This window comes from Podarcis melisellensis (assembly GCF_964234715.1).
Source record: "Podarcis melisellensis genome assembly, chromosome: 3".
NCBI lineage: Eukaryota > Metazoa > Chordata > Lepidosauria > Squamata > Lacertidae > Podarcis > Podarcis melisellensis.
This window is the reverse complement of record NC_138530.1, coordinates 94,532,906-94,560,709: the sequence shown is the minus strand read 5'-3', so window position 1 is coordinate 94,560,709 and position 27,804 is coordinate 94,532,906.

Genomic DNA, 27,804 nt, shown 5'->3' with positions numbered 1-27,804 from the left:
CAATGGACTCTACCTCCCCAAACATACAGCCACCCCAAATGTGACTGTATAAATGTAGTATAGACACCGACAACTGGGAAACACTGGCCTGTGAGTGTTCCAATAGGAGAACAGCCTTTACCAAAGGTGTCATGGGCTTTGAAGACACTTGAACTCAGGACAAAAGGGAGAAATGTGCTTAGAGGAAGGCACTCTTGGGTGGCAAACCCTCACCCGCCCGGAAACCTATGTCCCCACTGTGATATGTGGATCCAGAATGGGCCTCCACAGTCACTTATGGACTCACTGTTAAAACCATATTCATGGAAGACAATCTTACTCAGCTACGATTGCCAAAGAAGAAAGAAGACAACCAGATATTTTAATTTACAAAAATACATCTAGAGCCAATTCACAAACCAAGCTTGTTTGTTGCAAATATGAATTGACCAATAGGATGTGCTCACAATATGGAGGGGGGCAGTGTTGCTACCTGTGAGCATAACACAAAATAATTTGTGCTACCTCCAGAAAGTGGTATAGTTTCATACTTATTGCCTTGGATGAGCTGCAATAGCATATAACCAGTACCTGAAATAAGGTCCAGACAAGAACTGAAATAAGTGGTGCCCATTTGATTCAAACAGTTGTGATGCATCTTAATTAGGAATGCCCCTAAAATTACCTCTGTGCAATTCATTACTCATAAGTTTCAGCATTTATAAGTGCTGTTTCCCACCCACCCTTCTGCTCCCAGCTACCACTTATTTATCACATTTTGTGGACTGCCAGGTTTTTCTAGCTCCAGATGGAGCTGCAGACCTGAATCTCTAGAAGATGCGGAAATCTGAGGTGAAATATGTGAATCCTGGTCTGAACTTCATGAGTCATGAATCATTAAAGTCTGAGTCATTAAGTTCAGTTGAGGATAAAAGGAAGGCCTCAGATTACCTCCAGAACTCAAAATCTGAATTCATCTGGAGTTTTACAAGAATATAAAACCTCCCATTTTCCCTAAAAGCTCAGCATTTCAAGGAGATGGGATAGAAAGAATACTGCCAGAATGTGCATACATTTGTCAGCTGATAGACAAGGAGACGTATATGCTTTGTTCCTTGTATTACGGAATGAAGGTAGAAGCAATGGTAAATTCACAACAAACGTTTTATTGGGGTTTAATACAAGATACCTCCATCTTGGATGACCATTCCAGATTGCCCTTTCTGCAACTGACCCAACCCTTTCACTCCTTGTTTCTTCTAACCCATTTCTCAGTGGATCCTTGTTCCCACACACTTTTGACAAAGTTCTGCCTTTTTCAATCCTGTTTATCACAATGGGAGAGAAGTAAGTGCATTCTGGGCAGATCAACTCAGGACACTTCCCCTTATGCCAGATCAGTGGGCGGGATTAAGAAGGTAGCCCCCTCTGTCCAGCCCTCTCTGCTAAGCACCATGCCTTCAGTATAGACCTCTGTCTTCCATCCACCAAATGTGCAGACAGGTCCACCAGAGGCCTATTTAAGGGAGTGATCTAACTGAACAACATTTACCGAAAATGCATAGATTAGGGGAAAGTGTGCATGAAAACGAATTAATGCATGAAAATACAAACATTAGGCAAATTTGCTTGGGGGAAAAATGTTCTCAGTTGAAACAAAGAGGGTGAAATTGCTGCAGAAATGTGGAGAACTGAATTTAAGATCGGAAGACTGAGAACTGAAATGAACACATCTGTCCATCCCTATGCCAGCTGTACCTCGAAATGCCAAGGCTTGAGACTTTCTGTCTGCAAAGTAGATGTTCTGCCACTGAGCCACAGCCCTTCCCAATCTTTGGTAGGCTTCAGAAAGGCCATTCATATGTCCATATTTATGGATGTATTTGGACAGTAATCCCCGCGACAGGGTGAGCTCCCGTTGCTTGGTCCCTGCTCCTGCCAACCTAGCAGTTCGAAAGCACGTCAAAGTGCAAGTAGATAAATAGGTACCGCTCCAGCGGGAAGGTAAACGGTGTTTCTCTGCGCTGCTCTGGTTTGCCACATGACCCGGAAGCTGTACACTGGCTCCCTCGGCCAATAAAGTGAGATGAGCACCGCAAACCCCAGAGTCGGCCACAACTGGACCTAATGGTCAGGGGTCCCTTTACCTTTACCTTAGGCATGTGGAATTGCACAGGAAAGGACTATTCTATTTGAAATTCAGCTGCAGATTCACACTTCAAAGCTTACAAAAGCTATTTCCCAGCTTGCTGATATGGTAAAACCAAAATGGAAACTTCTTTACTTTGTTTTGATGGAGATTTACAGCAGCCACACTAAATGCAGATTTAGATAGTGCTTCATGAGGTGAGACCTGGCTTAGACTGCAGTGAGCAGAATATTCCAAAACACTTTGCATAACTTCAAATATCAATAGTAAACAATAAAAGAGGGAATGAGGACTGTAATAAATTCACTGAAAATGTTAGAATTCATTAGTCATAAAAGTAGCATCTTGCCAGCAGGAAGGATAATATTATTATCTAGTTGTGAAGGTTGTAGAGAATTAAGTAGCAAGCAACCATAATTCCCTCCCCATTGCAGCATTTAGCATTTGTTTGTTGTCCATTTTCAGCATTTTAAACCTTCCTTTAGGAATACTGAACATGGCAGACACGTATTCAGAACTATAAGCAATAAACCAAAATGTTAAAGTTCATCAATTGCACTTAAAATGTATTAGAAAATTCAGATTCATACAACAGCAATCAGAATCCTGTTGGGTTTTTTTAAAAAAGAAACCTCATACAGAAAAATGTTTGCAAAAAAGATAAGTCTTGGCTGCCTGCCAAAAATTGGCAAAGTACTGGGTGTACTTCCTTTGGTAGAGCATTGCAGCATTTTGGTGTCACCCCCAGAAAAGCCCTATTTCTCATGTACACCTGCCCTAGTTCAGATGCTAATGGGATCTGAAGCAGGGTTTCTGAAGAAGACTTCAGGGTAAAGGGTAAAGATCACATGGTTGGAGGTGACCCTTAACATGCTTCAGCTCTAAACTGTTGGTCAAAAACTGTGCTTTGAAAAGAGTCCAAAAACAAACAGCATTTTTATTTTTAAATAAATATCAGAACTAAGAGGGGGTATTTTTGAATGGGGTACAAAGATCAGTACTGCACCTGTGATCCCAAACCCACAGAAAATGGTTAAAGCTCCATTATGCCATTTTCTCATGCATCACGATACAAAACTTCCTCATCCTGTGAGTTTGCGAGGCTGATTTGAAGACACACATTAATAATAATAATAATAATAATAATAATAATAATAATAATAATAATTTATGATTTGTACCCCACCTATCTGGCTGGGTTTCCCCAGCCACTCTGGGCAGCTTCCAACAAAGATTAAAAATACATTATATGCATACACACACACACACACACACATAGTGGTACCTTGCGTTAAGAACTTACGGTAATTCTTTCTGGAGGTCCGTTATTAACCTGAAACTGTTCTTAACCTGAGGTATGACTTTAGCTAATGGGGCCTTCCGCTGCTGCCGCTGCACCACCACTGTGTGATTTCTGTTCTCATCCTGAAGCAAAGTTCTTAACACAAGGTATTATTTCTGGGTTAGCGAAGTCTGTAACCTGAAGCATCTGTAACCTGAAGCATCTGTAACCAGGGGTACCACTGTACGGTATATATATATGACAGCAAACAGACCAATAGTGAATCCAGTGATCAAGAAGGTGTTTTTTGCCTGTGCTGTATGGGGGAGTAAGGGGCAGATGGGGCTTGTCAACTGGAGATGGTAGCCGATCCAGGAGAGGAAAAACTCAGATCCTAAAAAACTATGCTGTCATACAGGATATATTTGGGAGAAGAAACGGCTAAGGAGTAAACCCTACACAAATCCAGAGTGGAGTCCCTAGGGGACTTCCGGAGGCGGCGCAAAACGGCAATGGCGGTCCTCTTTACCCAGTGAAGAGGGGCTCCGCGAAAAAGGGTCGTCCGCTACGGCAAAGGGGAGACCCATTAAGATAAACCGCAGGCAGAGCGAGCCTGCGGCCGTGGGACTCGGCGGGTGCCAGAAGCCCCCCCAGAAGCGAGGAAGGGACCTCGTAAGAGGCTCCGGAACGTGAAAGGGGGAGCGGCGCTGTGAGTTCATCGCTCTTTTCGCGGAAGTGAAGCCGCGCTGCTGCTGCTGATGAGCGTCGACCTTTCTTCTTGAAAAGTATCGGAATTGGCTGTAATTTACCCGTGAGTAAGGGGTATTAAAGATTGACTTAAATTTATTTAATTCGGCTGAAAACGGGAGGCGAGTAACAGGAAGTCCGTCTCCCGACCCTGCTAATCAGAGCAAAGCAAAGAATTTGATGTGGGCTGAAGCGCTTAAAAAGAGACTTTGAAAATAGTACGAAGGGGCATCAATAGACTGTGTTTTTAGAAATTAAAAGGAATGAAGGATTAAATCATTTGGTTTATTTTGCTACGGAACCTTCCCCCTATTGTGGAGTGACGTGGAGTTAAAGGGGACAACCGAGCTGTCGGGCTGCCAGTGTTGCAAAGGAGAACTGTCAGGCTGCTGAAACTTCTTCTGAAGTATAAATTGTTGCATGGATGGATACATTATCGCTTTAATATTGATACTGGAACCTTTCTGTCACCTTGTGGCACTATTTTGAAACAGAACTATCTGGAAACCTCCTTTTTGAACTTGGGGATTATAAAAGTTGATAGGAACTTTGATGGCGGAAAAGAAACTTTCCTTCTCATGAAACACCCCCCCTGGTGGATTTGCAGAGGTATAGAGGCCTGGGAACTGTATTATATTGAGATTCTTTGTGGTTTAATTGTTTACATTCTGGACTTGCCTCTCTCATGGATTGAAAGACTATTTGACCTTGAACAGAGGCAGCTGGGGAATGAGCGGCCCAGGGAAAACAAGAGCAGCCAAAGCTAAGGAAGCTAAAGAAAAAGATAAGAGAGCTGGGCAGCTTGTTCAAACAACGTTAACACATCAACGTAGATCCTCTGTACCAACTGTGCTGACGGCACAGGAGGGAGAAGTTGAAACGCTTGCTACAGAAGAAATGGCAACTGGAGGAACTGATCCAGTCTTGAAACAAATCTTGGAACAATTGGCACTTTTGAATAAGAAGGTGGACGATCAGTCATCTAAAATTGATAGAGCTACATCTACTATCAGTAAGTTATCAGATCAGGTTTCCCAGCATACCCAGGCTATTGAGAAATTGCAAGGAGCTACGGCTGAGAACTATAAATTAGCTGCGGAAGCCAATCAAAAAGCTGAGCAAGCGTGCAAAAAGGTTGAGGAGATCAAAGGGGAAGTAAGACCTCTGAAAAGACAGGTAGGAGAACAGCAAGCCTACCTGTCAATGGTGGAACTGAAAAGTAAGGAAGGCAATCTTAGGCTGAGGGCCGTCCCAGAACTGGAGCAGGGCAACCTAGAGGAATTTTTGACGCAGTTATTTTCTAAATTTTGGGGGGTTGAGGAAGACAAAGACTTTAAAATTGTGACGGCCTTCAGATTGGGAAGATCGGCTAAGAAAGACAAGTCCAGAGACTGTTTGGTTTGCTTGAGAACAAGAGAGGAAAGAGACAAGATACTAGGCCAACATTTTAAAAAATCTCTGGAAGTTGAAGGCAAAAGAGCAGAAATTTATAGAGACATTCCCAAATATCTGTTGGACCTTAGAGCCTCATATACAGACTTGGCCAAACTGTTAAGGTACAACGCAATTCCTTACAGGTGGGAATTCCCTCAAGGTTTATCATTCACCTATAAAGGAAAGAAGGTAAGAATTAAAACACTAGAGGACCAGCAGAAGTTCCTGCACGACAACGAGGAGGACCTCCAAAAGAGAGCCGCAGATTCTTGGCCTCCACCACCGGGATTACCACCAGGACACGTACCATCTGGAGGCGGACCGGCACCACATCCTTCGGGAACGGAGGATAACATAGATACCCAACTGTGATACTCAAGTACTAGACCAGGATGTCTCTACAGCTTCTTAGTTGGAACATAAATGGCGGGAACTCTCCAGAAAAAAGGAGAAAAGTATTTCATATTTTGAAAAAAGAACAATTGGACATTATCTGCTTGCAAGAAACACATGTGACAAGACTCCACAGAAAAGTGTTAATTAATAAAAGGTTAGGCCAAGAATTTATTTCATCGGACAAAGTCAAGAAAAGAGGAGTGGTGATATATGCAAAGGAGAACTTGTCACCAAAATTTGTATTTAAAGATGAACAGGGCAGAATTTTGGCGGTTGAAATTCAGACACAAGGAGAAAAGTTTTTAATTTTAGGAATCTACGCCCCAAATGAAGGGAAATCGGAATTTTTCAAGAGGCTGCATGAGACTATGCTGGACTATTTGGATTACAACAACATTATCATGTTGGGAGATATGAACGGAGTCGTCTCAGTGAATATGGATAAGTCGCAAAGTGCTAACATAACAAAAGACGGAAGACTACCAAAAACTTTTTTCGAAATGACTGACAATTTGGACTTGACTGATATATGGAGGATCAAGAACCCTCTAGGGAAAGAAGGAACTTTCTTTTCTGAGGCCCACATGACATGGACGCGAATCGACCAAATATGGATAACTAGAGGACTGGCACCTAAGACTAGAAAAGTGGAAATCTGCCCAAAAACCTGCTCCGACCACAATGCTTTGAGAATGGAACTGAGATTAAATACAACCGGATCTTTCAGATGGAAAATGAATGACGCTTTGTTAAGAGATCAGGAGATTGTTAAGAAGGCCCAAAAAGTTTTAAAGGATTATTTTGAAATAAATTTAAAGACAACCGTGGAAAAAAGAACAATCTGGGACGCAAGTAAAGCAGTTATGAGAGGGTTTCTAATACAGCAGAACACGATCAAAAAAAGGCTCTGGAATGAAAAGAAGGAGAAGATTTTGGAGAAAATAAGAGAAGGAGAGAAAAAACTGAGATCCAGGCCTAAATCGAAGGAAGTGTTGAGAGAAGTGAAGTTTTTCCAGGCACAATATTCGAAATTGATAAATCAAGAGGTGGAATGGAAAATTAAACAAATGAAACAAAGATCCTTTGAATCAGCTAATAAGTGTGGGAAGCTGTTGGCTTGGCAGTTGAAAAAGAGACAAAAGCTTAATACAGTTACAAATCTAGAGATTGAAGGGAGAATGGTTCAGAAACCTGAGGAAATTAGAAAGTGCTTCCAGAGATATTTCAGAGAACTTTATTCACAAAGGCCACAAAAAGATTCGGAGGTGGATCAATTTCTTATAACTAATGGATTACAAAGAATACCTCAGGAAATGAGAGCAACCCTGAACTGTAACATTACGCTCCAAGAAATTGAATGCGCCATTCAGAATCTTCAACTAGGCAAGTCTCCAGGACCAGATGGACTCACTTCCAAATACTATAAGGTATTGAAGAACTCTTTGATACAACCATTGTTGGAAGTTTGCAACCAGATTATGGAGGGGAGGAAGGCACCGGAAACGTGGAAAGAAGCTTTCATCACGTTGATACCAAAATTAGAAACTGAAAAAACTCAACTTAAAAACTACCGTCCTATCTCACTCCTAAATGTGGATTACAAAATCTTTGCAGACATTTTGGCAAGTAGGTTTAAGAAAGTATTAAATGAAGTGATTCATAAGGACCAAGCCTGCTTTCTCCCTGGTAGGCATTTATTTGACAACACAAGAAACATCATTGATATTTTGGAATTTTTACAGACAAATTCAAATACAAGAGCGGTGTTGATCTTTATTGATGCGGAGAAAGCCTTTGACAACATTTCTTGGATGTTTATGAAGAAAAATTTGGAAAGGATGGGAGTAGGGCGGGGGTTTGAAAATGGAATAGAAGCAATTTATTCAGAACAAAAAGCTAAATTGATAGTGAACAACGTGGTGACAGAGGAGTTCAAAATTGAAAAAGGGACACGACAGGGGTGCCCTCTGTCTCCTCTGTTGTTTATCTCAGTCCTGGAGGTGCTATTGAACAAGATTAGAAATGACCGGTTGGCACAGGGAATTGTGGTCGGAGAGAAACAATATAAACTGAAAGCATTTGCAGATGACTTGGTATTAACACTACAGGAGCCAGCCTCTAGCACTAAAAGAGCGTTAGAATTAATTTCTGACTTTGGTCGGGTGGCGGGATTTAAGCTGAATAAACAAAAAACTAAAGTTCTAGCAAAAAATTTGACAACTATTGAAATAGAGGAGTTCAGAAAAGAAACGGAATTAAATGTGGTTAAAAAAGTAAAGTATTTAGGGGTGCACTTGACCTCCAAAAATTTGAATTTGTTTAAGGACAATTATGAGAAATGTTGGTCAGAGATCAAAAGAGACTTGGAAACATGGTCAAGACTGAAACTTTCCTTGTTGGGTAGAATAGCTGCTATAAAGATGAATGTATTGCCGAAAATGCTATTTCTGTTTCAGGCCCTCCAGATCGTGGACAAGGTGGAATGTTTTGGAAAATGGCAGAGGGATATTTCTAAATTTGTCTGGCAGGGCAAAAAGCCCCGAATTAAGTTTAAAATACTAACGGATGCGAAAGAAAGAGGGGGGTTTGCCCTGCCGGACTTGAGGTTATATTATGAATCTGCAGCCCTCTGCTGGTTGAAAGATTGGATTTTATTGGAGAACACCGATGTCCTCGACCTGGAAGGATTTGATAATGCTTTTGGGTGGCATGCATATTTGTGGTATGACAAGGTTAAAGTTCATAGATCATTCAAAAACCATATTGTCAGAAGGGCAATTTTTATGGTCTGGTCAAAATATAAAGACTTATTGGAGAGTAAAACTCCGAGGTGGCTCTCACCGATGGAGGCCAAAGCACGGAAAAGACTCAATATGGAGGCCCACTGGCCTAAATATTGGGAAATAATTAAAAAAATTGGAGATAATTGGAGGTTGCAGAGTATGGAAAAGTTAAAAAACAAGGTGCGAGATTGGTTACATTATGCTCAAATTCAGGAAGTTTTTAAAGCGGACAAAAAAGTGGGTTTCCAGGAGGAAAAGTCGAAATTAGAGACAGAGCTGCTTGAGCCAAAATCTAAGTTAATTTCGAGAATGTACAACTTGTTGCTTAAATGGAATACACAGGATGAGATTGTTAAATCCTCCATGATAAAGTGGGCGCAGGATTTGGGGCACAACATTATGTTTGAAGACTGGGAAAGGTTATGGAACACCGGAATGAAATTTACGGCATGTAGTGCCCTGAAGGAAAATATTATGAAAATGACATACCGGCGGTACATGACCCCAGTCAAGCTTGCAAAGATATATCACCTGTCTGACAACAAATGTTGGAAATGTAAAGAGGAGGAAGGGACATTCTTACACCTCTGGTGGACCTGCCCGAAGGTGAAGGCCTTCTGGGAGATGATACATAATGAACTAAAAAAGGTACTTAGATTTACCTTACCCAAGAAACCGGAGGCCTTCCTCCTGGGCATGGTAGACCAGAGGGTGGCCAAGAAAGATAGAATTTTCTTTATGTACGCTACTACAGCAGCAAGGATCCTGATGGCAAAGCATTGGAAGACACAAAATTTACCCACATTGGAAGAATGGCAGACGCAGCTGATGGACTATATGGAACTGGCTGAAATGACTGGCAGAATCCGAGACTCGGGAGAAGAAGAAACGGAGGAAGTTTGGGAAAAATTTAAGGACTATTTGAAAAGGCATTATAGGTTGTATGAATGTTAAAAAATGCTCCTTTTTAGGAAATTACAGCTTCAGCATCGGTTAATTTTTTGAATTGGAAAATAAGGAACAACAAGACAGAAGTGGTGTAATGAAATAATTTTATTGTGTTGAAACTAAAACAATGGATTTGGACTGAAATGTTTAGAGACCAGATATCACAATAAAATGGAAGATATATTATTATGTTTAAAATAAGTTAACAATTTGCTGAGGTTTTAAATTTACAGAGAATGCAGTGTTCGGAGGATGGGGGGAGTCCACTAGATTTATGGAAATAAGTGTTTGGAAGTTGGATTTTGTATACTATAAACTTAATAAAAATTATATTAAAAAAAAAACAGAGTGGAGTCCCTAGGGTAGTTGTGGGGGTGCCAACATGAATAAAATATGGTGGGCAGTTAAGCCCCACCCCACACAATCAATCACGAGACATGGTGTGCATTAGAATGGACACCTCCATGAACGTTGGGGGGGCTGGCCCCTGGGACCTTGGCCCCTAGGAGTTGGCTCCAATGAGCAGTTGACTGGTGCCCTGTATGCCTCCTTCCATCAATTCCTGTTGCCATTCCTGTTGCAATTCCTGTTGCCATGCCATGCCATGAGGTTGAGAGGGGGGTCTTGTTTGGGCAGCCCAGGACCTCCATACACACAATGTCCAGGCTTGCGCCGCAGGGAGGTCACTTCTGTGCTGCTAACACAGTGATTTGACTTCATCCCTGGAGGCCCAATGCACTGTCTCTCAAGACAGACAATGCCAACAACAACAATATGATAACAACTGAATGAAACCCCCTCCTGTGGTGAAGGAAAACCTAAAGAAGGAAACTTAAATAAGGTATGAAGGAAGATTTACAACTAATTCTGCAGATGTTTAAGGAAGGCCCTTATTAAAAAAACCTTCCATCTCCTTCCAATCCAGTATATTTCAACAGAAGCCTCTTAGTGCTCAACCATCTTTTTGCAAACAAGAAAGGGGAATGAGAAGCATCTGAGCTGGGTTGTAATTTGAACTCTTTGATGGCACAGCAGAAGTATCTGCCCTTCCCTCGTTTTATGGGCCTCTCTCAGTTCACTCTTTGGCATGACATAACATGTCACATAGCTACAACTCTTAGTGCAGGGCTGATGCTGTTGTGCGGTAAGAACTGGCATGCAGCGGAATAGTTCGACCACATATCTCCATTTAACACTTGCTAAAATGGAGGTGTTCATCTAGATTCAGAAAGGGCTAGCCCAAAATGTTAAGAAGTCGAGAAATAGCAAATGGCACCTTCATTCCTTGATAACCAAAAGTAAAAGCAACTTGGTATGAGCCCTCAGAATTCAGCTTGAATATTCTGCCTGTTTTGTTACAGCCATAGTCTAACAAAATGTGGTTATTATTTTGTCAAGAAAAATATTTTGTGGGTATAGGAATATTTCTTGCTGAACAACTCCAACATTTGTGCTTCCAGAAAGTGGTCATTTGAAGAGGAGGTAAAACAAGTAGGGAAGCTACTTATGCACCGCCAAAAAGAAGGAGAGGAAGAGATGCAGAAATCTGGATAAAATTTGCACAATCACATTTACATTCTGTAATATCTGTTTAGTTACAGGTTCAGGGGACCTTGGTGCTTCTTTCATAGCTAGCTGGTTTGCCAGCTCCAGCCCCTTTTGGACAGAGATGATGGTACTCCATGCTCTGGGAACTTCCAGACTGGATTGTTGCAAAGTGCTCTGTGTGGGGCTGCCCTTGAAGACGATTCAAAAACCGCAATCAGTCCAAAATGCAGTAACCAAATTACAGGCTGAGGTTACCTTTAGATCTCACATAACCCCTGTTAAAATAAAATACAAAAGCTACACCTGTTGCCAGTTCATTTCCATGTCCAATTTAAGGTGCTCATGTTTAAAGCCCTAAATGACTGGATTGCAAATATATGAAAGATGACCTCCTTCCCTACACACCCTCTTGCAGGGCCGGCCCACCCATGAGGAAATGTGAAGCAACCGCCTCTGGTAGTAGGATCGGCTGCTGCAGTGGATCCTGATGCACATCTTGATTCCCCTGCCTTTGTCCCTGATGTCGATCTTCACTCCCCCTTCTTCCTTGGTGGGGAGGGGAGGCACCACTTTGTGGTATGCCTCAGGCGTCAAAATGTCTTGGGCTGGCTCTGCCCTCTTGGGTGCTAAGATCAGCGGAGGGGGCCCTCTTGGTTGTTCCACCACTCTCAGAAGCTCGGGAGAGGGCATTTTCCAAGGCAGCCCCTGCTTTGTGGAAGTCCCTCCCCAAAGAGATGTTTCTTGCACCTTCATTATACAGCTTTCAGGGGGTCCTGCCTAGTCACCCTGACTTTTGACAACTGAGACATATATATTTTTTTAGACAGCCGCTTTAGCACCTCACAAGGCCTTCCACCTCCCAATGTTTACCCCCCAGCACCTCTCCCTCTCTCTGTGTGTGTGTGTTTGTGTGTATGTGTGTGCTTGTTGGGAGTGTTGCCTGCTTTCATTCAGCCCAGCTACTGAGGTCCAGCGCCGAGGGCCTTCTGGCGGTTCCCTCATTTTCAGAAGTGGTTACAGGGAACCAGACAGAGGGCCTTCTCGGTAGTGGCGCCCACCCTGTGGAACACCCTCCCATCAGATGTCAAGGAAATAAGCAACTATCCTATTTTTAAAAGACATCTGAAGGCAGCCCTGTTTAGGGAAGTTTTTAATATTTAATGCTGTATTGTTTTTAACACTTGATTGGGAGGCGCCCAGAGTGGCTGGGGAAATTCAGCCAGATGGGCGGGGTATAAATAATAAATTTTTATTCTTATTTGTTTTATTGGGGGGGGGTCATTTGGAGGGAGGGGCTTTCTGGTCTCTGTGTGTGTGTGTTCCATGCATTATTCGTTAAATGGATATTTTGTGTTGCCCATGACGGTTCCTTAGATTTTTCAGATGTGTCCCTACTCCCCGCCCGAAAGAAAGCTTGGGGGATCCCCTGCTGCAGGCATTGCAGAAATGGCAGCTGTAAGACAATGCACCCATGCTAAATAAAGAGGCACAGCTGGGACACACACACACAGCTGACATAGCATGTCCTGACACTTCCTTCCAAAAGGAATGAGGTGGGGAGGTTGTGGGCTGGGGAGATTCCTAGCCTATAACTAAAAGGCAAGGCACCATTCCTGGCCTATAACTAAAAGGCAAGGCACCATTCCTGGAAAACAACAACAACCACCAAACAAGGGTAGGCACATTGATCCTGCTCCTCTGCCTCAGCCTTGTATCTAAATAACCAATTCTTCCTGAGGAGAGCAATCTCTCACAAAGGCCCACGCAGCTACAACTGTGTGGTGTCATTCTTAATCATGCCTTATGGGCACTCGGTTTATATATCTAGGGAGGGGCGAAGCGGACTGCTTTGGAGACAGCTAATGGAAACATTCTGCCTCAAGGGAACAGAGCGCACACCTGCTGCTCCCACCTGCACTTCTGGCTGGTAGACAAAGGTAGTGAGGAGAGTGGAGGGGAGTGGGGACAGAGCAATGCTGCTAAGCCAGCCTATCTCAGACTTGCTGCTCCAGAAAGACGGGAGATTAGCAGGAGGAAAGTGTGCTTTTGAGCTTCTGGGAGTGCAGGGGCACCAGTGATGTGCATGTTTTCAGGAAAGCGAGAGAGAAAGAAATTGAGAAATTGATATCAAAGTTGGTGTTTCCTACAGTAAGGGTAAGAGCAGGAGAGACAGAGTTGGAACATGGGTGAAGGGAACACAAGCAATTTATCCAACACAATCCTAACCTTCTTAAATCCCTCTGGGTTTAATGAGGTTTTTATCCCCCCTCTCCTCAATGTGTTTAGGATTTGCAGCCTAGTTTGCCTTATTGCTAACAAGGAGACCTAAGGTTTTCCAAATGGTGAGCTTTGTGACATAACTTGGATTGTGAAAAGGGAGCTAAGATGCTATGAGACCTTGAATTGTGTAGGGCCAATGATGTGCCAATGAATGCAAATTACGTCCAGGAAATTTAAATGTGAAACTATAGTTCAGTTGGTCATGGGTTTGAGCCCCATGTTGGGCAAAAGATTTCTGCATTGCAGGGGTTGGAGTAGATTCTTGTGGTCCCTTCCAACTCTAGAATTCTATGATCCATCTCTAAAAAATATATAAAAAATCCAAATCACTTTGCAAGCTTCACAACTACACAAGGTAGGTCACTATTATTATTTCCAGTTCAGAGATGGGAAAAGGTGTCTGAGAGATTTTGATTTCGGGAAGAAAAAGTCCTCTCCAGAGAGGGCATCTAAGCACAGCTTTCTCCTAGACCGAATCCAACGGACTATCTCTAAATTATGTTGGGAAAGTGTTTTTGTACTGAGAAGGTGTCACAGCACACCATAAATCTCTATATCTATCTCCAGGTGTGATGGCACATGTGAGCTTAGGGAATCACAGATTTTTAACTTCATGGAAAGTTTTGTGGTGCTTGCATGTGTTTGTGTGTTTAGAATTTTGCATGCAAGCTGGGATGAAAAATTAATGGACTATAAATAAATGAAATGGCGGAAAGCGTGTCATTTAGCTCTCACTTAAGAAAATAGTTCAGCACCTCCCTCTTGCTAATTATGGGTGCAATGTGCAGACACGTCATGCAGAGCATATAAATCACGTTGCTTTCATCTGAAATGCATAAAGCACATGCTTACAGAGCCATCCTAAGCATAGGAGTGGGCCAGCCTAAGCCTGGCCGGGGTGGGGGGAGCCTTTAAAATAGAGTTTGACTTACACTGCCCTTTTTCACTGCATAAGTTCCACCAGGATGCCATGTGACCAAGCTGAACAGAGTTAGGATCCAGCATGAGTTTTCCCCTACCCAGTCCTGCCCCCTCCCTTTCCCTCCACACATACCATTTTTAAAGGGCTTATACTACCATTGGAGGGACACGGGTGGCGCTGTGGGTTAAACCACAGAACCACAGAACTTGCTGATCAGAAGGTCGGCGGTTCGAATCCCCATGATGGGGTGAGCTCCCGTTGCTCGGTCCCTGCTCCTGCCAAGCTAGCAGTTCGAAAGCACTTCAAAGTGCAAGTAGATAAATAGGTACCACTCCAGCGGGAAGGTAAACAGCGTTTCCGTGTGCTGCTCAGGTTCCCCAGAAGCAGCTTAGTCATGCTGGCCACATGACCTGGAAGCTGTACGCCGGCTCCCTCGGCCTATAGAGCGAGATGAGCACTGCAACCCCAGAGTCGGTCACGACTGGACCTAATAGTCAGGGGTCCCTTTAACTTTACCTTTACTACCATTAAGATCTGCTATCTTTGGCTCAATTGGCTGAGCATAGGCTGAGCCAGAAAGAAGGAGTCACCTCAGCTTATCTCTGACTGAGCTGGGATGCTGGGCTTGCACCAGCAGTGCCAGGAATCATCCCGCTGAGCTGGTGATCCATAGAATCATAGAGTTGGAAGAGACCACAAGGGCCATAAAGTCCAACCCCCTGCCAAGCAGGAAACACCATCAGAGCACTCCTGACATATGTTTGTCAAGCCTCTGCTTAAAGACCTCCAAAGAAGGAGACTGCACCACACTCCTTGGCAGCAAATTCCACTGTCGAACAGCTCTTACTGTCAGGAAGTTCTTCCCAATGTTTAGGTGGAATCTTCTTTCTTGTAATTTGGATCCATTGCTCCGTGTCCGCTTCTCTGGAGCAGCAGAAAACAACCTTTCTCCCTCTTCTATGTGACATCCTTTTATATATTTGAACATGGCTATCATATCATCCCTTAACCTCCTCTTCTCCAGGCTAAACATGCCCAGCTCCCTTAGCCGTTCCTCATAAGGCATCGTTTCCAGGCCTTTGACCATTTTGGTTGCCCTCCTCTGCACACGTTCCAGTTTGTCAACATCCTTCTTGAACTGTGGTGCCCAGAACTGGACACAGTACTCCAGGTGAGGTCTGACCAGAGCAGAATACAGTGGCACTATTACTTCCCTTGATCTAGATGCTATACTTCTATTGATGCAGCCCAGAATTGCATTGGCTTTTTTAGCTGCCGCGTCACACTGTTGGCTCATGTGAAGTTTGTGGTCAACCAAGACTCCTAGATCCTTTTCACATGTACTGCTCTCAAGCCAGCTGTCACCCATCTTGTATTTGTGCCTCTCATTTTTTTTTCATTTTTTTTTTGCCCAAGTGCAATACTTTACATTTCTCCCTGTTAAAATTCATCTTGTTTGTTTTGGCCCAGTTCTCTAATCTGTCCAGGTCGTTTTGAAGTGTGATCCTGTCCTCTGGGGTGTTAGCCACCCCTCCCAGTTTGGTGTCATCTGCAAATTTGATCAGGATGCCCTTGAGTCCATCATCCAAGTCGTTGATAAAGATGTTGAATAAGACCGGGCCCAAGACAGAACCCTGTGGCACCCCACTAGTCACTCTTCTCCAGGATGAAGAGGAACCATTGATGAGCACCCTTTGGGTTCAGTCAGTCAGCCAGTTACAAATCCACTGAGTGGTAGCATAGTCAAGACCACATTTTACCAGCTTCTTTACAAGAATATCATGGGGCACCTTGTCAAATGCCTTGCTTAAATCAAGGCAGGATATCCATTAGATCCATTAGATCCTAACTTGTCCATCCCATCAGATATTGTGTTTGAACTGTGTCTGGTTTATGCCTGGTGTGTGTCTTGATATCATTCTCTAAATTTAGAATGGTGGACTTTTCTGATCTTGGAGTGACAATCTGTGAGAATGTAACAGCAGCCACCTTTTCTCTCACTTTTACAGGTATTTAAACTAGTTCATTTCCCATTTAGTTTGTTTTTCTTCTTAAAGTCAAAGATACCAAAAGAAAAAAGAAAAAAAGATTATGTCTCTGAAAGACAAGACAGACCTATGTTATCGTCCCGAAATGCGATATACACATATAATATCTGTCTATTCTATTCCAATATTACCTTTGGAACAGATGCTATAGCCAAAAAAAAAAAAAAAGAGGCAGTAGCATGAAAATGAGTTCATGGGCTATTACTAGTTTTAGTATAAACAGCATCAAAATGGGCTCTGAAAGTGAAACAATTATTCTGAGCTGCTTGATTGGCTATGAAATGTTAATTCTTCTTAAGCCATGGAGCAAAAATGACTTACGAGGATAAATCTGTCAGACCCTCAGTTTGTAGTTTGTGCCTTGGTGGAGACTTGGCAGGGAAAGTAAATTATGGTTCACCAAATATTAGAGTTTATGTTTTTCTTTTCAATTTCTTTTCGGTTTTTTTTTGTTTCTGGTGCCTTGTGGTCCCCCCCCCCCAATGCAGTGAAACAGAATACTATTTCAAGCACTCTGTTCATTACAAATTGGGTCCATGTAGCACATGTACAGCTTGATGTTCCCTGTGGATTCCGATGCCAGCTTTTACAAAGAGGTTTATAATGGAGAAACTTTCCAAAAGGATTCTAGCTGCGTTCTAATCCACCTTGGGTAGAGGAGAAGAATTTGGTGGCAAGTTGCAGCACACTCCTAGGCTCATTTACTCAGAAGTAGGCCCTATTGAATTCAGTGGGACTTAGGTAAGTGGGGTTAGGATTAAAGCCACAATCAGTAAGTCCTAGTAGTATACAGACGTGGGTGGCGCTGTGGTCTCTTGGGCTTGCTGATTGGAAGGTCAGCGGTTCAAATCCACATGATGGGGTGAGCTCCCATTGCTACGTCCCAGCTCCTGTCAACTTAGCAGTTTGAAAGCACGCCAGTGCAAGTAGATAAATAGGTACTGCTGTGGCAGAAAGGTAAACAGTGTTTCTGCGTGCTCTGGATTCCGTCATGGTGTCCTGCTGTGCCAGAAGCGGTTTAGTCATGCTGGCCACAGGACCCGGAAAGCTGTCTGCGGACAAACACCAGCTCCCTCGGCCTGAAAGCGAGATGAGCACCACTCCCCATAGTCACCTTTGACTGGACTTAACCGTCCAGGGGTCCTTTACCTTTACCTTTTTACAGTGCTCTTACAGCCCAATCCTACACATACACACTCAGCATTAAGACCTAGTAAGTTACTTTAAAAAAAACCCAAGAACAATCACATTTCTTTCTTCTTCTCCCTCCTCCAAGGACCTTGGGACCTCAGTGACTCTCTGAGCACTTCCAGCCTGTCAAAGTGAACCTGTGAAACAATGGGTTAGTGTGGCTGACTGTTAACCAGAAGGTTGGTGGTTCAAGCCCATCCAGGGACAGCTGTGGGCAGGATTCCTGAATTGCAAGGGCTTGGATTAGATGGCCCTGGGGTCCCTTCATAGATTCCATGATCTATGATTTCTATGATTATTTCTGGGTTGGATACAGACACATCCTGCCAAATCCAAGTTTCACAATTATAGTGGATTGGATTGTTATATACTGAGCTGAATCCTAGAACATCAGGATCCAGAATGCAGCAGTCTGATTGGTCTGCAGGAGCCACCCAATCCAGCTCCAGATGGAAGTGAATCAGTGACCTGATTGGCCTTCAGGAACAGCCAATCAGGCTTCTGGATGAAGTGAATCTGCAACCTGATTGGCCTACAGGAGCAGCCTGGAATTAGCCAATCATGTGGGGCCCATTGTGTAAATAATGTATATATAGCTAGACGTTTTGGGGAAAGTTTCATTCATTGATACTACAAGCTGAATAAAAAGCATGAAATTCACACTCGACCAAGTATATTTCAGAAGGTCTCATGTCTTCCCCAAAGACTGGACTTTTTGCAATGAGGGAAGTTATGAAGAAATGCATTGGAAGGTGTGGCGTTTACCACTTGCTTTGACACAGCAGTCATCTAACATCCCCACGAACACATCAGAGAAACAGCTCATCAAATAGCCAATGTTGCCTGTTGTTGTTGTCATCAAATAGCCAATATTGCCTGTTGTTGTTGTTGTTTAGTCGTTTAGTCGTGTCCGACTCTTTGTGACCCCATGGGCCAGAGCACGCCAGGCACTCCTGTCTTCCACTGCCTCCCGCAGTTTGGTCAAACTCATGCTGGTAGCTTCGAGAACACTGTCCAACCATCTCGTCCTCTGTTGTCCCCTTCTCCTTGTGCCCTCCATCTTTCCCAACATCAGGGGCTTTTCCAGGGAGTCTTCTCTTCTCATGAGGTGGCCAAAGTATTGGAGCCTCAGCTTCAGGATGTGTCCTTCCAGTGAGCACGCGGGGCTGATTTCCTTAAGAATGGATAGGTTTAATCCCTGGCAAACCAATCAGGATGAATAAACAGACTGAAGTGCCTGCAGTAGCTGGCTCAAACTCTCTTTGTGAGCTTCATGGCAGTTCAGGGATGTGAACCTTGACTGCCTTACTGATCAATGCCCAAAACTGCATCCACTATACCACACTGGCTTTAAACTTAGTGGGACATGGCCACACGGAAAACCCCCAAGAATGTTTGTTTAAGAAATGGCCTTTATTTCTCCTCAGAGAGGCATGCTTAAGATTGCAGCCTTACTTCCAAATTTAGTGTTTACTAAGCCTTTGCACTGGATTCGGCTAAGGCCCTAACTGAATGTGGCTGATTCAGGGGAATCCAGGCATCGGTTGAGATCTCTCCAGATCACCTTGTGTCAGGTTAGGGTTAGGACTGACAGGAGGCTGTCAGAGGGCAGGGTGTCAGGCAGGAAGGGGAGGAAAGTGTGAGCAAAAAGAAGGAAAAACTACGTCAAGGAGGGGCTGACCAGGCAGTTGTATCTTCATGGGAAAAGGCAGGGGGTGGGTGGATATTTTAATGCAACAGCAGCACTCAGTACTGCAGACATTTGACTCAAACACCCTCTTTTTCTCTCAGTTACTGGCTTACACAGTGTTAACGGCTGAGACACCACAGTCATTTTGTGAGGACTCAAAATGGAGGTTGGCTTCCCAGGCCCCACCCACGGCTGTCAGTTTAGCTGCCTGAGCACCCAACACCTATTTTTGCACTTCGTTTTGAAACTATCTTTTACACTGGCTTAACCTCAGCGCATGCCAGGGACCTTTATAGGAAGCTACTGTCTGAGGGACAACGACCCTCAGTGTGGGGAGGAAGGTGGATCTTGCATTCGTTTTTGGCAAACCAACCTTCAGTAAGTATCCTTGCTATGAAAGGCAGACTGCACCAGCCCTGTTGGAAGAGATCCCTTGTTGCCTGGATGTTTGAAGATTGAAATTTGGAGCGAAACTATTGGATATAGATGTGCATGGTGATGTTTTATCATGCTTATTGTTCGTTTGATATGTTGTGAATCACTCTTGGGGCACAATTTTGTGGGAAAGTGGCATACAAATGAGCAGATGATGATGAAGAAAACTGTTCACTTGAAGAAGATGGGGGGAGGGGGAACCAGGCACATGTAACAATATGATCTCTGCTGTCCACTGAAATCATCCCAAGCCACTTCAAATTCAAGCAGGACAACTGTCATACATGGTATTAAACATCTTCAATCATCAGATTGTGCTCTCTCACTTGATAATTTTCAACATGTTCTCCCTTTTCCTCAGACAACAGGCATCTTCTTCCCTCCTCCCTCACATTTCACCCAGTTTCTGTCTTCATGAAATGGCTTCTCAGGACTCTAGGAATCAATTCAGACACACACAGCTTTATTGTGGTCCATTTACTTTAGAAGTTTCTTCAAATCACATCTTATGTTGAGGCTTGGCCAATCAAGGCAAAATCCAGTTCCCACCAAGCGCCAACCAACCCTTCAGTGTGTAATGCTTCATATATTCTAGATGTTTCTCAAAGTTGAGTTCCCAGCTGTTTGTGGACGACAATTCCCATCACCCCTGACCACTGGTCTTGCCATCTAGGGATGGTGGGAGTTGAAGGCCAAAAACAGTTGGAGACCCAAGTTTGGGAAACACTGTTCTAGATTATGATTCATCCCAAAGGATACTTGCTACAAATACTCACAATTATGTGTAAGGCAAAAAAGGATCATCCTGTCAGACAGAACAGCTTTTTGAAATGGAAAGAAACAAGCCAGAAACAACAACAAAACAAAACACCATTTATGGTTAGATTGACAGGAATGTCCCTGTTTTCTTCTAAAAGAAGTTTGATGACATTTAAGGAGCTGGCAGACTGATTCCTCTAAGTGCCCACTAGCTGGGAGATGCACGGATGCTAGGATGCTAATAAAGGCACTGTTTATTTGCTAAAAAGTCAATTTCAAGGGAGAGATTTCCTGCTCCCAAGGAAGCTTTTGTGATGTAAGGCCATTTCCCACGTTATGCAGAGGCAGGTCCGCATTTGCCACAGCATGTTTGGTAGAGAGCATGTCACTTGCTCGCTCATACTTTCTGTTTTAGTATTGAACTTTTTATTGAGAAAGGGCTGTAGCTTAGAGGAAATGCATCTGTATCACATGCAGAAGGTTCTAAGTTCAATCTCCAGCAGCTTAAGATAGGTGAATGACTCCTGGCTGAAATCCCAGGGAGACTGACCAGTCACTGTTGACTGTACAGTGGTGCCTTGGTTCTCAAACGCTTTGGTTATCAAACTCCGAAAACCCAGAAGTGTTCCAGTTTTCAAACATTTTTTGGAAGCTGAACATCTGATGCAGCTGTTGGCTATTGTTTCCGGTGCACCTGCACCAATCAGAAGCTGTGCCTTGGTTTTTGAACATTTCGGAAGTCAAATGGACTTCCGGAACTGATTAAGTTTGGCGCTTTTGTTTTTGCTATTTATTTTGTGTTTTTGTTTTTGAGGCTTTTCAATTAATTTGTTTTTGTGAGTGTGTGGAACCCAGTTCAGCTACTTACTGACTGGCTGACTGACTGATTGTGTGAGTGTGGAAATGGATAAAAGCCCCCCATCCAAATAATGAATATCATCAGTGCAGGTAAGAAAGAAATGTAATTTAATTTTTTATCATCTACAATACTGTCTTATTTATTTTATAGTACAGTATCTTGATTATTGCTTTCATCTTATGGATCAATGGTCCCGTTAGATAGTAAAATTCATTTTAAATTGCTGTTTTTAGGGGTTGTTTTCAAAAGTCTGGAAATGGATTAATTCGTTTTCCATTACTTTATATAGGAAAGCATGCCTTAGTTTTGGAACGCTTTGGTTTTGGAACGGACTTCCGGAACGGATTAAGTTTGAGAACCAAGGTACCACTGTACTGATCTTGATGCACCCAAAAATTGGATCTCTTATAAAGCAGGTTTCTGGTTTCCTCCTGTTACGCTTCTGAACCAAGCAGAAGCTAGAATCTACAGATGTCTCATGTCAGCGTTATTTCACCAGCACGGGCAATCAATTTTTATTTATTACAATATTGCTTAAATGTATGTCTTTGCTAAGTACAGCAATAAATTTCAGTGGATTTGATGCTTATTCACCCTAGACAACTTTTACAATGTAATAATATAGGGCACAATCTACATGCACAAAATGTAGGCCCTAATATGAACTGAAGTTGGCCAATAATAATAAAAGATATTTTAGTGGCCAGTAATTGTAGGCTATTTCATGTGGGGATTGGTGTTTGCTTCATGCAGCTAGCGAGCGGATGTGGTTTTGATTTAGAGAGGGGTCCTTTAAATACAAAAAAGCCAGCTCTGCATCTCTGTAAGGGTATGAAAAGCAAGTCTGACTTAATCAGTGCATTGATTTGCTTAACAACTCCAGGTATCCTGGTCTCTTGCTGTTGGCAATGAATAGTTAGCACCATTAGAAGATGTATTTCCTGCCAATTAGAGCTTTACAGAAGTGGTTTAGCTGCTTTGAAGAATGCCCATAAAAGAATCTATACTTATGACTGCCTTCCATCTGGGTACATGGGTAACTATGCGCACAACCATTTATTTCTCCAGCGTTGCTCCATTTTCTTCCTCCAGGACAACACTGCAAAATTGGAAATAATTTCATTTGTTCAAAAAACTCCCCCAATAAGACAATATCGCAAACATCTGAGAGCGCGTGGATTCAGCTGGCTTTGGTATTGTGTCTAGACACAGCAGCATCTTGAATCACAGGTTTTTAGAGTATACAAGTCCCCAAAGCCTAAGTGTAAATTATTTTCTCTGGTTCATTTCCATAGGGATATAATGATGAATTCAATCTTTCTCACATTTTCACTGAGGAATGCAGTGGATTCAAGCAAATAAGGTACCCCTATACTGTAGTTTGTATTCTCTCTGTGTGTGGGGTTGGGGAGTCGAATACATTCTCAGGCACGGTTACTATGAAACATCCACACGGGTTTTACTCTGGCAATATTCGGAAACAAAATCATCAACAAGCTTGCAGCACTGTGCAGCAGAACTTCATAGTTCACATTCATTGGCAGAGTATCAAAGCGCCTGGTGGAATTCCGCTTGAAATTCCTGACAACTGTAAGATCATTTTTGATAAAACAGTCAAATGTTTATTGTGTCGGACAAGACTAGCATCTGAGCTGCAGAAGCATCTTGTTCATTTCATCAGTGTGAGCATAACAGGAATACCTCCAGATGGGAGGTGGTGGAGCACACTGTATATAGCTAAAGCCAGTTGGCTTAACTGGTATGTTTCTTATCCTCAGTCAAGCTTCCCCCAACAAGTGAAAGGTGTCACACATGGTCCATTTCATTATAGCCCACATTCTCTCTTCAGCTTGCCACAAAAGGCAGTGACATCTAGAGAGCGTGAGGTCATGCATGACTGTTGCCAGGACTGAATCTGAATGATGTTGTCGGCAAAAAACCTGCCAGATCTTCACCATAAGCTGGCATTTAAGACCCAGCAATAGAATCTGTCACCCTGAATCTGAACATGTGCTCTCCACATGACCTATTAACTGAGGATTCATCCTGATTTGCTTGCACATGGAGGTTAGTAGTAGTAGTAGTAGTAGTTGTCAGATATCCAATATCATAACTGAGACAGAATGTATAATGTAAGGTAGAATAAAGGCATAAGTCAGGTTGTTACCAAACCAGTCACCAGAAATGCTTAGGAAATACTTCAGACCCTAAGGGCCTTTGCAAAAACCTGAGGAGGTAATTTATATCTTGTTTATTAATACGTTGGGGTGGGGGAAACATCACTTAGACTCCTGGGTGCTAGATTCTCCCCATAATTCCTGGATTTAGTAAAAAGAAGAATTAATCAAGGATTGATTAAACTGCGCCAAACACTGCTGGATTCAGTTTATGCTAATGAGCCAGGCCTCCGGCACAGCTAGCTGAGTGTGGGTCATTGGAAGAACAGAGCTAATAGTGGCCGAGGCATTAAAAGGTAAAGGTAAATGACCCCTGGACGGTTAAGTCCAGACAAAGGTGACTATGGGGTTGCGGCGCTCATCTCCACTTTCAGGCCGAGGGAACCGGCATTTGTCCACAGACAGCTTTCCATGTCATGTGGCCAGCAGGACTAAACCACTTCTGGCACAACGGAACACCATAACAGAAACCAGAGTGCATGGAAACACTATTTACCTTCCCACTGCAGCGGTACCTATTTATCTACTTGCACTGGCATGCTTTTGAACTGCTAGCTTTGCAGGAGCTGGGACGGGAGCTAACCCTGTCATGGGGATTCGAACCACCGACCTTCTGATTGGCAAGAGATTCAGTGGTTTAGACCACAGCGCCACCCGCATCCCGAGATATTTAACCCATCAATAAAGTCACTAGAAGGGTGAAAGCTATACCAGATGAGGAAGGGTAGGGTCCCTCCTCAGCTGGATGGACCAAGACAAAAGGGTATAAAGGGTGTAGCCAGTGGCGTAGCGTGGGGGGTGCAGGAGGGCCCGGCCGCACCGGGCACAACATCTGGGGGGTAGGTTTAGGGGGCACAAATCCACGGGTTAGGGGGCACAAATTACTTGCCTTGACCCGGGTGCTGACAACCCACGCTACGCCACTGGGTGTAGCATTTCACTTTGGAGGATGTAAGTGAACAGGAACAAAGTGCCTGTTTCACAAGCTTGAGAGAGGGACCAGGACAGAAGGCAGGCTGTTTTGTGCTGCAGAGAGGGTCAGACGTGCTGTTTGGGGTCTCTTGAAATCAGAGGCTGCAGCAGTGGAAGGAACAGGACCCTCTTGGGATGTGAATGCTCTGCTCTGCCCTCCCTCCATCTAGGTTCAGGTTGTATATGTGTGCAAATAAACCATATATCATAAAGACACTGCAAACTCCACTATGACTCATTGACCAAAAGGAAACACAAACTCTGGTAAGTGCTCCTGGTACATCATGGAATCTCACACCGTTTGTGGAGATTGAGGTGGTGTGTAACAATATAAGCAATGAAGGGGTACCGGACAATGGAGAAAGATTTCCACATTTTGGCTTCTCTAGCCTGTCCATTGCACTCTCTCGATTTCTCCACCACAGCTAACTCCCAGATTCTACTCCACCAACCCCTTAGAATAAAATACTTGTGGTTACTCCAAATTAATGGAAGATTCATAGCTATCAGTGGAGAGTAGCCTGAAGGCAGTGATGCTTTGGGATACTAGTTTTGTGCTTGGGTCCTACTTGCAGGTTTCCCATGAGTATCTGGTTGACCCCTGTGAGGACAGGACACTGACTAGATGGCTCCCTGGCCTGATCCTGCAGGCTCTTACATTCTTCTAGGATTGCAGCTTCTTGAACTGAATACACTGCAGGGAATGAGCAGCCCACCTCCAAAGATTTGCAAAGGCACCTATCTCCTTGTGGGTGTATCCCAGATGCAGGCTGCCTCTGTGGAAACAGAACAAGGAAGAAGGGGAGGAAACTTCATTTAAATTGTTGTTCGGCAAGTACATAGAGAAAGAGCAGGTGGCCACACAATGCAAAGCAGTTCTGCATTCAACGGTGCATTCAGTTTACCCAGTTTGCTGGAGGTGTGAATAGGCTTCACGCCACTTTTACATGGAGCGGGATTTGTGTGAAAGAGCCCCCAGATGGAAAAATGGGAAGTTACCACATCAAGAGAAAACCCTTGAACGCCAGCTGTAATCACAGCGTTCCCTTAATTCAATTGCAAAAGTCGCCTTTACCGCTTCCTTTAATCTTCATGAGTGAGCACATTAATCTTTCCCTTTATACCTTTTGCAGTTACTGTGTGTGTAATCTTACCCCCAACTTTGTGCATTCGAGATCACTGTCAGGTTTTTGTCCGTCTCTCTCTCCCCCCCCCCTCCCTCCCTCTCTCTCTCCCTCTCTCTCTCTCTCTCTCTCTCGTGATACTGGAAGACGAGGCACCCAGTTACTCCAGTTACTAATGCACAGTGCTGGGTTCTAAATTAACTGCAACTGCACAGGGGGAAATACTTTCATGTCACTACAGACAGCTTGATGAAAGCCTCCTGTCTGCATGCAGCCAAAGAAAGCAAACAGAGTGAGAGGATGCACAGGGAGAGAAATAGAAAATTGCTAGGAATATACTAATGTCATGTAAATCCACAATGCAAACACATTTCAAATACTGTATGTTTTCCTATATGCGCCCTTCATCTGGAAGGGCAAATTATACATAAGATATTGAAACAGAGAATGAAACAAGAAAAAAGAATATATGACGGGAGGTTTGAAAAGCTAAGGTTGTTTTTAGAACGGAAACAGACAACAGGGAAGTTGCCATGTGATAAGGCAGGAAAGGTAAATTGTCATGTACTAATGACTATGATCCAGTCCAAGATAAGCATTCCCCCCCCCCAAAGTTCTGTTTATTTCAGTGAGGGAATTTTAGCACATTGCTCTACCTCTGAAATAATTGGAAGGTAAAATTGCTTAACGGGTTAGATTGTGGTCATACAAATGCAATGGGTGACGCATATGTTCATCAGCAAACTGTTGTTGTTGTTGCTGTTGTTGTTTCATTGGATTTCTTGCCTGCCCTTCATAAGGTCCGAAGTCAGGTGACAACAATATAAGAATGCAATATTAAAATCAGTTAAAACAATTCACAATTGGAAGGATAGGGCGAGTCCTAATATATATTTCTCTCTTCAGGTATCAAAGGAGTGTTTCTTCAGCACAAAGCAGAAGCTATACAATGCATAAACTGTTGTTGTTTAGTCGTTTAGTCATGTCCGACTCTTCGTGACCCCATGGACCAGAGCATGCCAGGCACTTCTGTCTTCCACTGTCACCTGCAGTTTAGTCAAACTCATGCTGGTAGCTTTGAGAACACCGTCCAACCATCTCGTCCTCTGTCGTCCCTTTCTCCTTGTGCCCTCCATCTTTCCCAACATCAGGGTCTTTTCCAGGGAGTCTTCTCTTCACATGAGCTGGCCCAAGTATTGGAGCCTCAGCTTCAGGATCTGTCTTTCCAGTGAGCACTCAGGGCTGATTTCCTTAAGAATGGATAGGTTTGGTCTTCTTGCACGCCATGGGACTCTCAAGAGTCTCCTCCAGCACCTTAATTCAAAAGCATCAATTCTTCGGCGATCAGCCTTCTTTATGGTCCAGCTCTCACTTCCATACATCACTACTGGGAAAACCATAGCTTTAACTGTACAGACCTTTGTAAAGTCCTCTTCTGGGCTTCCTCTACCTGTACTTCTGACTGTAGAAGTACATTGCCACTCTTAACAGGTGTGTCCGTTTCTCATTTGGAACTCCAAATAATTTGGTGTGGTGATTTTTGTTTTCTTTTTTTTTTTAATCTTCCTTCAAGTTGCTCTGGATAGCAGGCATGGGAGCCATTTCCTTCCATCCTCAGACAACCCAATGAGTTAAGTTGGTCTGGTTATGGTTGGTTTGAAGTCACCCTGTGAGGTTCAAGCCCAAGCTGAAAGCCGGTCCCAGGCTTTAGTGACCCAAATCCAAGACTGTTTGTTCCTTGCTTTCTGCTTCCTTTCAATGTGCCACAGATTCACTTCAATGCGCTCACCTTCAGTGCACCACCCTAGTTAAGTAACACATGGCATGAACTGGAACAGAGCGTGTCTTCTAAGTTTAAATGCTTTCATAAAGCAAGTGGAATTCTGGAATTGCCTATGTGACAAAACAAATCTATCATTTGCAGTCCCATCCAGCGTCACTTCACATTGACTTTTCCAGCTTCTTAATAGGGCCTCTGGGCACAATCAGGGCTTATTTTGCCCAATAAAATTGTATTTGCTGCCATTTGCTGTGTGCAGTCTCCACACCTTCCCTCTTGAGTAGCCCTTCTGCTGGAGGAA